Raw genomic sequence first — 15,878 nt, forward strand, 5'->3', positions numbered from 1 at the left:
TGACATCTCATTGCAACCTGGCCTTCTGCGACTAAGGTCTAGAGAAAGAAACAATGTGTCTTGTGGATAGTTGTGTATACAGAAGACATTGAAGAGCATGTACTTCCCCATAATGTTACCTGGTACCACTCAAGCCCCCCATCCCCATTTAAACATAGCTCTGGAGGAATTTCCAGGTTTCTGACTGTGGTTAAGTGGGCCACCCCATGGGTTGGAGACTCAAAGTAGAAATTGTAAGGGAAGAAAGTATGATGTATTACACCAGTTGGTCTATCTCTTTCCCAGGGATAAGCTCTGAAATCCAAGAGGTATTGTCAGCCCACAAAATATTCTGTTACATCTTTCCTTCAGTGCAATGGATGCCTGATTGCTTCATATTTATATAACTTTACTGCACCATTAACTCATATGCCCAATGGACCACTGAACATTTTCACCTGATGCCTCAAAGGCATCTACTACTCAGTGTATTCAAAATTACACTCATAATCTTCCCCCAGTTTCTCTTCAGTATGCCCAGTCTCTGTCAGTGAGACCCTTTGTAACCACAGCACAAGCTACCAACGTGCTCCTGGTCCTTGAAGTCTCTCTCCATCACCACCCATCTTCAATCTATTGCTTCCCTACATTTCTACTCGAGCCCAGACGATCATCCTCTCTCCCTCTAGTGGAGTCTACCCACATCCACACAGTGTGCCTCCTTAGTTGTTCTCCACACTGCAGTCTGAATGATTTTCAAAATAAAAATCATGCTGATCCCCACAACTGACTTCCAGTACTTCACACAGGTTCCATTGTGCTACTGACTGACAGGATAACAAAGTTCTGTGTGAGCTGGTTGCTGTGTTTTTATACAACCTCATATTAAACCATGCTGCTCTAACTTTCTGCACCCCAGACACACTGGCCTTCTTTCCCTTCCTTAAACTCACAAAACCTTTACTGCCTCAGGGCCTTTGAATGTGTGCTCTTTCAGCCTGGGTTGCTGTTCTCCACATCTAAACTAGTCAGTTTCTACTGACCCCTCAGATTTTAGTTCCTTGTCTCTAACCCTGCCAACCACTTAAATCCCCCATTCGTGGTCTCAGAGTACTGGCTATCTCCTTTATAACAATGACCAAAGTTTTACTATTCATTTATTTTGCAATTATTTTATTGCCCAATGATTTCTCCATTAGGCTATCAGTTCAATGAACAGTGAGAACAAATCTGTACCCCCATTTTACCCACAGTGATCCAGGCACATAGTAGACATTCAATAAATTATTGAATGACATTAGAAGTATTTTCAGATGACACTTTACCACAATACCAGTTGGCACTCTGAGTGCTTTCACTATGCCAGGCACTATTAGAGGCATTTGTTACATGTGTTAGCTCATTTAACTCCCAAACAACCCTGTGAGGTAGGCAGTGCTATTATCATCCCTGGTTTTCAGACTGGGAAACAGGCACAAGCCTCACACAGCTGGTATAAGGCTCAGAGACTGTGCTCCCCATGACCAGCCTGCTGCCTAGGAATTCTGTTCCACAGTGAGCTGCTATGCCCCCCCCGGAGAGGCAGCTGCTGACATTCTGTTTCATGACAAATAATAGATTTAATCTGTATCAAATTATATTAACTATAAGACATGGAAAACTTGCATACATTAAATTCTCATTGAATTATGTGCATTCTCCATTCATTTGTTTAGTTAGTATGTATTCAGTACTTATCATGTGCCAGGATTTGTGCTAGAAATTAAGAAGTATAAAGGAGAATGAGATGGTCCTTGCACTTGGGGTGCTCCAGGTCTGGTGAGCTGAATGGAGAGAGAAATAAATCATTCAATACAATTCAATGAGAGCTGTTATGGAGATATCTATAGAGTGCTAGGGGAAGAAGGGAGGAACAACATTTGGTGTTTCTTCTAGGAAGACCTCCTCCAGGATGTGGGATGGTCAAGAAAATAATTTGTTACCTCTTGAATTCCCTTTATGAAAAGTGACTGGCAGAGAAAGACAAATATCATATGACTGCACTCATATGTGGAATTTAAGACACAAAGCAGATGAACATAAGGGAAAGGAAGCAAAAATAATATAAAAATGGGGCTGGGGGGCTGGGGGGGGCAGCGGTGCCTGGGTGGCTCAGTTGGTTCAGCATCTGACTTCAGCTCAGGTCATGATCTCAGGGTTCGTGAGTTCAAGCCCCACGGCGGGCTCTGTGCTGACAGCTCGCAGCCTGGAGCCTGCTTCAGAATGTGTGTCTACCTCTTTCTCTGCCCCTCCCCTGCTTGTGCTGTGTCTCTGTCTGTCTCTCAGAAATAAACATTGAAAAAATTTTTTAAAAAAATAGGAAGGGGGACAAAACATTAGAGACTCTTAAATATAGAGAACAAACTGAGGATTGCTGGAGGGGATGTAGGTGGGAGGATGGGCTAAATGGGTAAGGAGCATTAAGGAGGATACTTGTTGGGATGAGCACTGAGTGTTATATGTAGGGGATGAATCACTGGATTCTACTCCTGAAATCATTATTGCATTATATGCTAACTAGGGTGTAAATTTAAAAAATAATAATTAACTGAGGGTTGATGGGGGGTGGGAGGGAGGGGAGGGTGGGTGATGGGTATTGAGGAGGGCACCTTTTGGGATGAGCACTGGGTGTATATGGAAACCAATTTGACAATAAATTTCATATATTGAAAAAATAAAAAATAATAATTAAAGGGGCACATAGGTGGCTCAGTTGGTTAAGTGTCCAACTTCAGCTCAGGTCATGATCTCCTAGGTTGTAGGTTCGAGCCCCACATCAGGCTCTGTGCTGACAGCTCAGAGTCTGGAGCCTGCTTTAGATTCTGTGTCTCCCTCTCCCTCTCTCTCTACCCCTCCCCTGCTCTCTCTGTCTCTCTCTCTCTCTCTCTCATAATAATAAAAATAAACATTAATTTTTTTTAAAGTGACTAGTGTGTGGTAAGCCCCTGTTAAGAATTCCTAGTACCTCTTACTCTCATCTATTTTTCCATAGCTCCAGAATGTTTGCTAGGGCTGCCAGAATAAACTACCATAAACTGAGTGCCTTAAACAACGGAAATTTGTTCCCTTATAATTCTGGAGGCTGGAAGTCTGAGATTGAGGTGTCTGTGTCTACAGCATTGGTCCCTTTTGAAGAATGTAAAGGAGAATCTGTTCCATGCCTTTCTCTTTAACTTCTGGTGGTTTGCTGGCAATCTTAAACCCTTCAGAGTCTAAAGCATCATTTTACCTCATTCTCTTCAAGCCTGTCTTGCTTCAGTAGTTACACTGTATTAAACATAAATTTATTCATTCTTGTTATAGTCTTTCCATGAAAATTTCTTTTTGGTGATATAACATGAATAGTATTTAAAATACACACACACACACAGAATTCTGTTTTAGAGGTTTCTTCATATGCTTGCAGAAATACAGACATTCTTGCCTAATTAATAATACCTGGTTACTGTGCACCTAAAAGAAAATAGGCAAAACCTGCTGTACACATCTCTCACACTCTGCTGGAAAATGACCAGACTGTACTATTCTTTGGGAACAGTCTGCACAATGTTTTCTTCCTACCAGGTATACGCTTGTTTAGTTGATTGCAACCCTGACTCTCACATGTACTCTCTTGCATTTTTCAGAAATAATGTTCTCTTCAAAGAATCTTTTTCTTATATTCTCTCATTCTCTGTGTGTGTGTTCCCCATTTCTTCCTGTTTTCAATCCATGCCTAACCCCCAAACCCACCCAAATATGACTGATCTGTTTTAGGTTACTTTTATTAATATGTATCTGTAAAATGCAAGAGACAAGCTATCAGGGAGCATGGATTCAAACCCTACCAGGCGCCAGTGGTCTGCAGTAGTGGCTGGCTCTCAGAAGCAAGGTCTATAGTCTAACATCCAGGAGCCACCCTGGGGGACTGGGCTCACTGTCTGCTACCTCTGCTGGAATAGGGTCCCTGCCTATGGAGGCTCAGCATTAGGACCCAAGGCCCACAGTCAGCCTTGTGGCCTGCCACTGTGCTTATGGGCAGTACCACATGCTTGTGCTTTGGTTTCCCTCTCCTGGTCATTAGGCCTTGCCCAGGTGAGAGGCCTGCCCTAAAGGTACCTGAAGCTTTTGAAAATTTCAGGCTTATTAAGGTATAACTTATATCCAGTAAAGTGCAGTTAGGTGTTTCGACAAATGCATTCCATCCTGGAACCATCACTGCAATCTAGATATGATATTTTTATCACCCTAGAAAGTTTCCTAAAGGTCTTTTGCAGTCAACCCCCTTCTCTACTCCTGGGCATATAGTAGGTAATGAGTATTTGATGAGCAATTTTTAGTACCTGCTGCATACAGTGAGTTCTAACTTCCCAATAACTAGAAGTCAGTTCAAGCACCACCACAACAGGGAAACCAGTCATTTAATCCAGAAAATACAAAATACATTGGAAAAAAAGAACAACAGCAAAAAAAAAAAAAAGAAAAAGAAAAAAACAACAAATGTTCTAGTGAGGTGATATATTTTATACAACCATAAACTTCTAAAGCTCTTGAAAAAAATCTGATAGTTCATTTTAGAATACCCAAAGGAAGCTCTCTACCTCTTTTATCCTATTCCAATTATAACTATTTTTTCCAAGCAGCAATATTTACAACAAAATTTTAAAAACATTTATTGATTTGAGGGGTTAAAAACTAGTATAGTCAGTATTCATTTTGCAAATGGGTTGTTCACAAGTTCAGTTGTAAATCAGATGTTTCTATCTCAGCAGGTATTTTTTAATAAACATATATTCCAAAAAATGAGTATTCAGATATTGGCTAGCAAGAGCGTTCTATTATTTGTTCCTTGCCAGAATTCTAGATTCTGGAACCTAAGCACCAAGCAATACAGAGTCAAGATAGAGATAAATATTTAGGAGGGAAAATATCAGGACTTGAAATATCAAGCCAGAATATAGAAGATTAAACTTATGCAAGGATAAAATAGTGGCTCCTATGATTCAGATTTGAATAATTAGTGGGTGGCAATGCTGCCAGTGAGGAGAGAGAACACACAGAATGAGGACAACTGGAGCAAGAGTTGGATTTGACGTGTCTATGGAACACCCCGGTGGAGAACCCTACTTGCAGTTGGATAGAGAAGTCTGAAGTTTTGGGAAGAAGCCATCTGCCTATTGGTGGTCATTGTAACCATGAGACTTAATGAGATTTGTTGAAAGAGTATGAAGTATGAAAAATGTAATTTGCCAAACCTCCAAGGAAACATCGATATATAAAACATGGTCAGATATGAGAAACCCATAGAAAGAAAAATCGGGGAAAAAAAGGAAAATCAGAGATACTTTTTGGAGTATCATTATATTATTCTCAAAAGAAAAAAACTTAAAATACTCTTAAGTAAATCTGATTCAAGTGCCACATAAACCCAACTTTCAGTGCACCTGGTGGCTCAGTCGGTTAAGTTTCTGACTTTGGCTCAGGTCATGATCTCACGGTTCATGAGTTTGAGCCCCATGTCGGGCTCTGTGTTGACAGCTCAGAGCCTGGAGCCTGCTTCCGATTCTGTGTCTCCCTCTCTCTCTGCCCCTCCCCTGCTCGCGCTCTGTCTCTTTCTCTCTCTCTCAAAAATAAACATTTTTAAAAAGTGTTTTTTTTAAATCTTTAAAAGAATAAACCCGACTTTCAAGGAGGCTGTGGGACAGAGGCCTCAAGTGCTGCCCAATCTTCACTGGGCGCTAAGATCTGCCAGTCTGCTGGCCAACTCGCCATAATTACCTGGGAAACTTTCTAAACATTTCAAGCCCCTTGCCTGTATATTTTAATGTTGGAAGTGTTTCGTGAGGCTGGGGTATTTTTAAAGGCTTCCAAACCTAACATCCTACCAGTTTTGGAAATTTCTTCATTACACCATCACCCCTTCCTCACCACCTCAAGTTGCACACTTTACATTTTTTTCTTACAGAAGAAAATAAGGTTCAGTGTATTTTTTGAACTTGGAGGTGCATGGATGAAGGCAGAGAGTATCTTTCATTTTCCTAGTAGTCACCAACTCTTGTGACTAAGAGAAACGTATAATTGTCAAGCTCAGAAACACCTGGAAATAAAAAAGGTGGTCATTATAAAAATAAGCACCTGTAGACAGTATTTATTTTATTGAAAAAATAATGGTTTAGAGGAAGAATCCAAGCTATAATAAAATTAAATATTGTTCTGCCAACCATCTTAAAGGAGGGTTTCCAGTGAAGGGGATTCATTCAGCTATGCTCATGGCTGCCAGTGTGCTAACTGCTGCAGCTGTTTTTGACCTGCATGGCCTGAATGGTTCCAAAGAGTTTCACTCATCCAGGGGTCCACAGGATGCTGGTTTCCTTCAGTATTGTACTAGATGATCCACTAATTAATATTTGTCACATTTTTTAAATTCGTTAATGTTTATTTATTTTTGAGAGAGAGAGAGAGAGAGAGACAGAGTGCAAACAGTGGAGGGGCAGAGAGAGGGAGACACAGAATCTGAAGCAGGCTCCAGGCTCTGAGCTGTCATCAAAAAGCCCGACGCAGGGCTCAAACTCACAAACCAAACCGTGAGATCATGACCTGAAGTCAGACGCTCAACTGACTGAGTCACCCACTCTCCCCTATTTGTCACATTTTTAAAACTGCTATTCACCCTTTCCCCTTTTGGAATTTCACAATGAATATTGGCATATGAAAGGCCCCAAATAGCCCTATAATCAAGAGCTCATTGATTTTGCTTATTCTTTATTAAATTTATTTGACCATGCTTTGCTTTTTATATAAAATACAGTCTTAGAAACTGGTATTGTACTCTAGGCAACACAATGACAAATTTTAAAATTATGAGATCAAGAAAAATTAAATTAGTGATCATCTGTTGATCTGTTTGAGCCCATTTGGAGATCTAATTTATAATAGTTTGTTGAATCCTGGCCATAAACCATTGAAGAGGCTCAATATGTATTTTTTATAGATACAATAGGGTTGGTTAAGGATACAGAAGCTTTGGCCCAGCAATAACACTTTCTGTCTTTGATACAGAACCTAAAATTTGACAACAGTATAAATAATGACAACACAGTAGCAGCACTAAGTACTATTTTAAGGGCTTTAGATGTATTTCTTCATGCAATCCTCAAAATTACCCCAGAAGATACTATTATTATCCTTCCGATTCAAAGGAGAGGACACCGACACAGAGAGCTTTAGTAGCTTGCCCAGTGTTACACATGTTGAGTAGTAGACCAGAATTCAACTTCTAGATTCATCTTAATGGTCAAAATAGAACCAGCAAATGCCATCGGTTGAATTTTCTGGAACTAGATAACCAGTGTTCATAGCCCAGTATCTTAGGTAAAATAATTTATTCTTTCTGTCTGTATTCCCATCTCTAAAAATATAACAGTTTCAATTAGCATGTTCTTCACTGAGCCAATCCGGCTGCTTCAGGCTATGTCTGCTAAGATGAGTTCTTTTGTCCAGTTTCAAGGTCATTTCTGAGAACAGAGAAGGATTTATTTTGTGGAGGGCCAGTCTGCCTTAACAATCCACATCCTATTGGTCCCTGGAGGTCACTTTTGAGATGAGAAATCCAAGTCTACCATGTGCAAGGTGTGAGGTTGTTTTGCACTCCATCTACCTTAAAACTGTAGTCAGCTGCTTGTTTATCTTGTTTTTAGGATACATATCTATGTCAGAAAGGTTTCCCACCCATAATCTTTGAGTCTCTAGTTGAAGCAGGCCTTTGTATTCATGGCTTCTTCACAATGTAAATGAACAGTCTGCCCTTTCTGCTAGCTGTAAGCTTTACAGAATTAGCCTCACGATTCCACGACAGGCTTGGGTGGTGGTGATGAAGTGAAGCTGATCTGTGCTGGAGTTTTGTGCCCACCCACAGGCTGTCTTCCTGCTCACATGCCGATCAGTGAGAAACATTGAGTCTTTTGACTGGAAGTGTATTTTCAGCAGAGACTTTTCTGAAGGATTAGTGCTTCCTGACGCTTCTAGCTTCCCCCACCATATCTTTATTTCAAATACCAAAAAATCCGTCATTCTCTTCAACAACACACTTACTATTTTTCAGCTCTCAGAGAATTTGGTGGTTGCAATCCAGCAGGACTTTGATCATCTCAGGCTTTGAAAAGTCTTATAGCTAGCCTCAGACAGAAAGTAGCTTTTCTTCCCCAGGCTGTGCACGTAACCCAGTGTCTCTTATCTGCTTTCCAACAGGCTCAGTTCCGGAAGGGGCTAACCTTTCTTTGTAGTTCTTATTGAAGGCAACATTTCCTACAGTTGCTAAACACAGGGGCATCCTGCCAAGGTGCTATGAGACCTCCTTGCTCCAGCTTCAGTGGGCCTGAAGTCTGAGTCCTAAGAGAAGGTGGGATGGTTTAGCTGCCTGCTCTCCTCCACACAACATCTGCAGTTTCTCCTTCTGATGTAAGAGGCAGCAGAATTCTCAGGTCTTCTCTCACACGAACTCATCAAGCTAGCTCCACATGCTAGGGTCTGTCTTTTGCAGCACCCCACTTTTTATGTTAGTTTCTAATGAATACTTTCTGGTTGCAAGTAAGTGAACAAAATCTAGCTATCTTAAAATGAGAAATTTATTGGAAGGATATTGGTATAATTGATAAAACCCAGAGACAGAAATGCTTTTGGGCCTTAGGAACAAACTTAAACCTGGAACTTAAAATTGTTGAAATATTCTTCATCTCTCTTTTTGTCCATTTCTGCAGGGTTAGCTTCATTTGTCCTTCTCTCTGCCTCCCAATCTTCTATTTCCCAATCTACACTTCAAAAACAAAAATGTAACCCATGACAGCTTTGAATTTTGTAAGTTATAGGCCTGAGCGCCTCTCTTCTGCCCCCGCAGCTACTGGTGAAGAGACAGATAGGCCCAGCAAAGGTCACATGACTCAGTAAGGCAGTCAGCTATGACCAAGGGCCATGGTGCAAGAATGAGACAGCAGTCGTGAATGGAGAGAGACCTGTAGGGGACGGTTCTTTGGAAAGAGATACTGAGTAGACAAAATAAAATATACCCAGTTGTTGGGTTGTTATAGTAAAATTGTAGCCAGTGCCGTCAGAACAGAGAGAAGAATCTTATATAGATTCACCCTCTAACTTGGTCTTTCAGTATTGGTACAGCTTGTTATAATGTGTTTAGTATGATGGTAGTGGCAGACATGGCAGTTCACAGATGCTTATTTAATGAACTGGAAAAAACCACAACACTTTCAATTCAGTAGAAATTAATTTTAAAGCCCTCTAATTAGGTATATTAAAACCCCACTTAATTAGCAGAGACAAGAAGGATTTGCTCAGAATTTCATTCTCCTCAGAAACCACAATTTGGCATCTGAGAAACATGGATAGAGGTATTTTTTCATCATATTCATGGAATATAACATACTTGTTGCCTTCTTGCTCAATCTGGCTCAGTTTCAAAACGTGTATGGAACGGAGAATCAGGGACGCCTGGGTGGCTGGTAGGTTAAGTGTCGAACTCTTGATTTTGGCTTAGGTCATGATCTCACTGTTCGTGGGATTGAGCCCAGCGTTGGTCCCCTTGTGCTGACAGTGCAGAGCCTGCTTGGATTCTCTCTCTCCTCTCTCTGCTTGCACACTCTTTCTCAAAATAAATAAACTTAAAAACAAAACAACAAAAACAAAGGCAAATCATGCTAAGCACCGCTACATCTATTATTTCTATAAAAAAATGAGAGAAGTTTTAGGTATTGTAAACTGTATTAAGAACTCCCCTCTCATCGCTTCTCGGCCTTTTGGCTAAGATCAAGTGAAGAACTCCCCTCACATACTAATATCCTAGTATAAAAGGATATTTGCTATTTATTAACAAAAGATGTTGACAAAAATTCTTGCACCTATAAATTCAGGTATCTACTATGGCATCACTCACATTCCATACCTCATTTCTTTTACCCTGCTTTAAGAATGGGTGAGAATTTCTCACCTGTTTATAGACAGACATGTGGGAAGGAAATGCATTTTCAGCATGGTTAGTAACATCAGAGAATTCTTCTGTAGCTATTCAAAGTAAAAATGCTGCTCAGTCAGATTGGAGCTCAGCTACAACTCTGGTACCTATTATCAGGTTTGGTCCTTACTAAAGTGCAATGATGGTCTAGATGGGACAACCCAATATCAAGGGGAGATCCTTTGAAAGGTAAGTGGAGTAGATAAATTTTTACATGATTGTGTCTTGATTTTTTAACCATTTAATTTTTTAAGAAACTCTTATATTTTTAACAATCTCAAACTTGCAGAAGAGTTATAAAATGGTGCAAAAAAAAAGACTGTTTTACCCTGAACCATTTGAGAGTAAGTTGCCAAAAAATGCCCCATCACTCTTAAATACTTTAGTGTGTGGTTCCTACAACAAGATTGCTTTCCTATACAACCATAAAATACCATCAATATTAGGAAATTAGCACTGATATATCACAATATCTGATCTCCAGAGTGTATTACAATCTTTGAGTTGTCCCAATAATGTCTTTATAAAGTATCTAGTCCAAAGTCCCGTGTTGTGTTTAGTTGTCCCATCTCTTTAGACACCTTAGATTTGGAACAGTTCTTTAGTTTTTCCTTCATTTTCATTCCCTTGATACTTTTAAAAGTTACAGAGCAGGTTACAGACTGTAGCATGTCCTTCAAGTTGAATTTAATGTTTATTCAACATTAGAGTCAGATCATAGAAGTGATGCTGTGTTCTTATTGTCTGTCAGGTGGCATATAGTTTTGATTTATCTCATGACTGTCATGTTAACTTTAATTATGTGATCAAGGTGGTTTACCAGGCTTCCAAAGTATAAAGTTACTCTTTGCCCTTTTGTAATCGATAAGTGTCTTGTAAGAAGGTATGTTGAAACCATGTAAATATAACATCCCTCAACAAAATTTCAGTTTATTCATTCACTCATTTATATCAGTATATCCATTTGCTTTATTTTTCTTTCATAGAGTCATTGCTCTGCTATATGAAACTCCAATAAACCTGATGTGTGTTCTTTTTAGTATTTTATAAATTAAAGTATAGTGGACACACAGTAATACTTAGTTGCAGGTGTACAACATAGTGAAACCATGGGTCTATATATTATGCTGTGCTCACCACAAGTGTAGCTACCATCCACCCCCATACAATGCTATTACTATTGACTATATTGCCTATGCTGTACCTTTTATCCTAGTGACTTACTCATTCTATATTTGGAAGCCTGTATCTCCCACTCCCCCTCACCCATTTTCAACCCCCTCCCACCTTCTTGGCACCCATCAGCTTGTTCTCTGTATCTGTGGGTCTGTTTCCGCTTTTCATTTGTTTGGTTTTTAGATTCCACATGTAAGTGAAATCATATGGTATTTATATTTCTCAGTTTGACTTATTTCACTTAGCATAATACCCTCTAGATCTCTCTATGTTGTTGCAAATGGCAAGGTGTCATCCTTTTATGGCTGAGTAATATTCCATTATAAAATATATACCATAGCTTCTTTATCCATTCATCTATCAATAGACACTTGGGTTGCTTTCATATTTTAGCTATTGTAAATAATGCTGCAATACACATAGGGATGCAAATATCTTTTCAAGTTACTGTTTTTATTTTCTTTGGGTAAATACCTAGTAGTGGAATTACTAGATCCTATGGTATTTCTATTTTTAATACTTTGAGGAACCTCCATACTGTTTCCCACAGTTTACATTTCTACTAACAGTGCACAGGAGTTCCTTTTTCTCCACATCCTCTACAACACCTGTTATTTCTTATATTTTGATACTAGCCATTCTGATATCTCATTGTGTTTTTGATTTGAATTTTCCTGATAGTTATGTTGAGCATATTTTCATGTGTCTGTTTGCCATCTGTATGTCTTCTTTGGGAAAATGTTTGGGTACTTAATTGTAGGGTTTTGTTTGTTTGTTTGCTGTTGAGTTGTATGAATTCTTTATATATTTTGGATATTAACCCTTTCAGATATGTAACTTGCAAATATCTTCTCCCATTCAGTAGATTGCCATTTCATTTTGTTCCTTCATTATATAAAAGCTTTTTAGTTTATTTTTAGTTTATTTTTGCTCTTGTTCCCCTTGCCTTAGGACATATGTAGAAAAATGTTGCAGTGGCCAATGTCAAAGAAATTACTGCCTATGGAGTTTTTAATCCATTTTATTTTTATATGGCACTAGAAAGTGTTTCAGTTTCATTCTTTTTTTAAAGTTTATTTATTTTGAGAGACAGAGAGTAGGGTGGGGTAAGAGAGAGGGGATGGAATCCCAAACAGGCTCCATGCTACCAACACAGAGCCTGATGCAGAATTTGAACTCATGAACCAAACCATGAGATCATGAACCAAGCTGAGATCAAGAGTTTGATGCTTAACTGACTGAGCCACTGAAGGCACCCTGGTCCACTTTCATTATTTCGCATGTACCTGTCCAATTTTCCCAGAAAATTGAAGAAACTGTCTTTTCCCATTGTATGTTCTTGCCTCCTTTGTCATAGATTAATGAACCATATAAATTTAGGTTTATTTCTGGGCACTCCATTGTGTTCTGTTGATTTGTGCCCAGTCTGTTTTTGTGCCAGTACCACACTGTTCTGATTACTACAGCTTTGTAGTATATTTTGAAATCTGGGAGTGTGATACCTCTAGCTTTGTTCTTCCTCAGGATTTTTTGGGCTACTCAAGATCTTTCGTAGTTCCATACAAATTTCAGGATTACTTGTAGTTCTGTGAAAAATGCTGTTAGTATTTTGATAGGGATTTCATTGAATCTGTAGATAGCTTGGGTAGTATGGACATTTTAACAATATTTGTTCTTCCAATCCATGAGGGTGGAATGTCTTTTCATTTGTTTGTGTTGTCTTTAATTTCTTTCACCAAGGTTTTATACTTTTCAGAATATCAGTCTGTTACCTCCTTGGTTGAGTTTATTTCTAGGTATTTTATACTATTTGGTATAATTGTAAGTGGAATTGTTTTCTCAATTTCTCTTTCTACTACTTTATCATTAGTGTATAGAAATGCAAGAGATTTCTATATTTTTTTAAATTTTTTTTTAACGTTTTATTTATTTTTGAGACAGGAAGAGACAGAGCATGAACAGGGGAGGGTCAGAGAGAGAAGGAGGCACAGAATCTGAAGCAGGCTCCAGGCTCTGAGCTGTCAGCACAGAGCCCGATGCGGGGCTCGAACTCAAGGACCGCGAGATCATGACCTGAGCCGAAGTCGGCTGCTTAACCAACTGAGCCACCCAGGCGCCCCGAGATTTCTATATTTTAATTTTGTACCCTACAACTTTACTGAATTCATTTATTCTAATAGTTTTTTGGCATAGTTTAGGGTTTTCTCTGTGCAGTATCATGCCATCTGAAAATAGTGACCGTTTAACAACAACAACAACTACTACTACTACTACTACTACTTCTTCTTCTTCTTCTTCTTCTTCTTCTTCTTCTTCTTCTTCTTCTTCTTTTTTTTTTTTTTACCAACTTGGATGCCTTTTTCTTTTTTATATTCTTTGGGTCAATAAGTTATTAGCATTCTGCAGCAGATACTATCTGCTCATAACCCATGAACTCCTCTGCTTCCCATATAAACCAAAGACAATGCCTCTCTCTCTCTCTCTGTCTCTCTCTCTGCCTCACTGTCTCTTTCTCTCTCTCTCTGGATCTTTTGGGCTGCAGGAGCATGGTGCCACAGTTGCTCAGGGTAAGCTGTAATACTGGGGAGTTAATGTTCCAGAGGGCAGTCCTTAGTTAGTGAAAGATGAAGCCTCTGCCAGCTTCTTTGCTCTTCAGTTTGGATAACTCTCAGCATGCTACACGTGGTCTCTGAGAGTTTTTAGAGGAACTGAACCCAGTTACCTGCATTAGCACGTTGCTGGGTAACATACACTTCATTATTGACTCCTTTCTTTTCCTGTCTGAATTTGCCACCCTCCTGCCTCTGCTTCCTAGGATTTCCTCCCCAAAAGCAACATTCCACTCAAATCCTTTTCTCAAGATCTGTTTCTAGGGTACTCATCCTAAAACACATGTCATTCCTACACTACAAAAACTTGAAAGAGATTTCGTTGTGTTTGCATAAAATTCATCATCTGATGATTTGGTTATTATTTAGTAACTTTGTTTCTACTGTGTCTCAATTAAGGAGTACCTCCCCATAAGAATAGTTTCCCCACCAAAGTGTAGAGTCAAAACAGATGGTCAGGATAAATCAGTTCTATTAAAAGATTCCCTGTCATCAGGCCAATGTTGTGTTTGCAAAACATTATTGAAGAAAGGTGTGTGTGTGCCGTCTAGTCAGCTCATTAAAGTTAGAGTGCTAGACCATTGTTTTCTTACTCTTTTATGTTTCCATGTTATAGTCAGTCCTTGAGCCTGACCAAAGCATCATTTTCCCATCCTCCACAGTGTGCTTCTACCGGGAATTACCATTTTTACTTCATAAAAGTAAATGCATACTGTGCGTGGCATTTTTTTGAAGAGAGGGCTGAAAATAATAATAATGTACTTGTACTTGCTATTCTTAACCCCCCTCAAAACCACTCAGTACAAACAACTTCTAGACCAACTCTGTCTGGGAAGAGCAGATTTAGAAAGAAGGGAGACACTATAGACAGTACCACATACAAGAAAGAAAATATAATGTCTCGGCCTGATACATTGTGGGATGCTGCAGGATGTTGACTCATTTTGCAACTATAGTGCTTCCTGGGCATAGAAAAAAAAACTAAATAGGGGCGCCTGGGTGGTTCAGTCGGTTAAGTGGCCGACTTCAGCTCAGGTCATGATCTCGCGGTCTGTGAGTTCGAGCCCTGCGTCAGGCTCTGTGCTGACAGCTCGGAGCCTGGAGCCTGTTTCAGATTCTGTGTCTCCCTCTCTCTGACCCTCCCCCGTTCATGCTCTGTCTCTCTCTGTCTCAAAAATAAATAAACGTTAAAAAAAAAAAAAAGAAAAAAACAAAAAAAAAAAAGAAAAAAACCTAAATAGTCTTTTATGCAATGAGTTCAGTTCAGACAAATCTCTCCTGACCTTACATTGCTACAGAGGTAGTCGTCACCAATGTTAATATCTGTGTTGGACACTTTCGTGTAATTATTTTTCCAAAAGAGAAGACCAGACAGTTTCTCAAGTAGAGAAAACTCTCCGTACCCACAGTACTCTGCTGTACAAGTAACAAGGGTAGTTGGACAAACGAAAATAAACAAAAAATATTAATGACACTCAAAAAATAAACACGTAGTTCCTCCCTGAAAAAGAATATATTTGCAAATAGCACAACCTGCTTGCTAACTCTTGCTGGCAAATAGGGAGATCCAAACACCCCATCCACTTCTCCTGAGAGAACTTTGAGTTTTCACGAAGTTCCACAGTTATAAATAAATGTTCCAAACATCTCTATAATTACTTCTTACTTCTAAAGTATTATCTGGGCAGAAATTCATTTTACCTAAAGCATATTTTATAACTGACTGGTTGTAAGGAGTTTAGTCTAAGAAAGGCACATTTTAATTTAGGTAGGAAAAATTATAAACATTCCACCCCCTTCTACAGGGTGGAGAACATTTCCCTCAGAGTTCAGAGCCAGCAGAGGCTGACACATGGGACCACAAATCAAGTAAGTGCCCTCTACACCATTCACTTCTCCACAAAATCTGCAATTAAAGGACCCTTCCCACTCAAAAAAGGTGCCTTCCACAAAGAAACAAATTTGAAGAAACTAATACCCAAATCTTTTCTTCAAGCCCCTCTTCTTGGCTTTGGGAAGATGTACGTAGTTCCACTGAGAGAATCCTGGGAGGAAATAGAAGAGGACTTTTTTGTTTG

Source organism: Acinonyx jubatus, chromosome B1 (genome assembly GCF_027475565.1).
Source record: "Acinonyx jubatus isolate Ajub_Pintada_27869175 chromosome B1, VMU_Ajub_asm_v1.0, whole genome shotgun sequence".
Taxonomy (NCBI): domain Eukaryota; kingdom Metazoa; phylum Chordata; class Mammalia; order Carnivora; family Felidae; genus Acinonyx; species Acinonyx jubatus.